Below are 503 nucleotides of genomic sequence, written 5' to 3'. Positions count from 1 at the left end.
GGCAGGTAGGGCAGCCTATCATAGAAATCGGATCAAGTAATATGATTGGACAAACTTTTTATGATCCTACGCCTTCCACAAATGATATAAATACATTTAGACCACTTAACTTATTGATTGCTATCGGGATGTGAAAAGACTTCCAACCAGCATAACAAAAAATGTTTTTGAACCAAATCAGTTCTGCCTTTAACTAAAGAACCACTGCAGCTGAATTAGTCAGTGAGCGCTGTGAAATCACACAAATCCTTTTTTTATTTTTTTGTCCTTTTTTTATTTATTATTTTTTTTTTAATAGAATTTTCTTTATAAATGTCCTTATATGGGAATATGTTCTTCAGAAGAAAGTCATTCCAGGTCTGGAACGACATTATTGATTAAATGATGACACTTTTCGTGAACTATTATTTAAAGTCCCCCTGTGGTAAAATATTTTATCCCTTAAAACTTATCTTTAATCATCAAAGTGACATAATTAAATGTTTTTTTTTTTTTTTTTTTCT

General features: G+C 30.2%; 1 protein-coding gene across 1 annotated transcript in view; it reads left to right on the top strand.

Annotated features, from left to right (window-relative positions):
* Window positions 1-503, top strand: part of LOC109051363 (complement C3) — a gene marked incomplete at its 5' end in the record, with an annotated part of 35,374 nt that overhangs the window by 19,045 nt on the left and 15,826 nt on the right.

Source organism: Cyprinus carpio, unplaced genomic scaffold, assembly GCF_018340385.1.
Source record: "Cyprinus carpio isolate SPL01 unplaced genomic scaffold, ASM1834038v1 S000006706, whole genome shotgun sequence".
NCBI classification, from domain to species: domain Eukaryota; kingdom Metazoa; phylum Chordata; class Actinopteri; order Cypriniformes; family Cyprinidae; genus Cyprinus; species Cyprinus carpio.
Note: the sequence above shows the minus strand (reverse complement) of the source record. Positions and strands in the feature narration are given on the sequence as shown.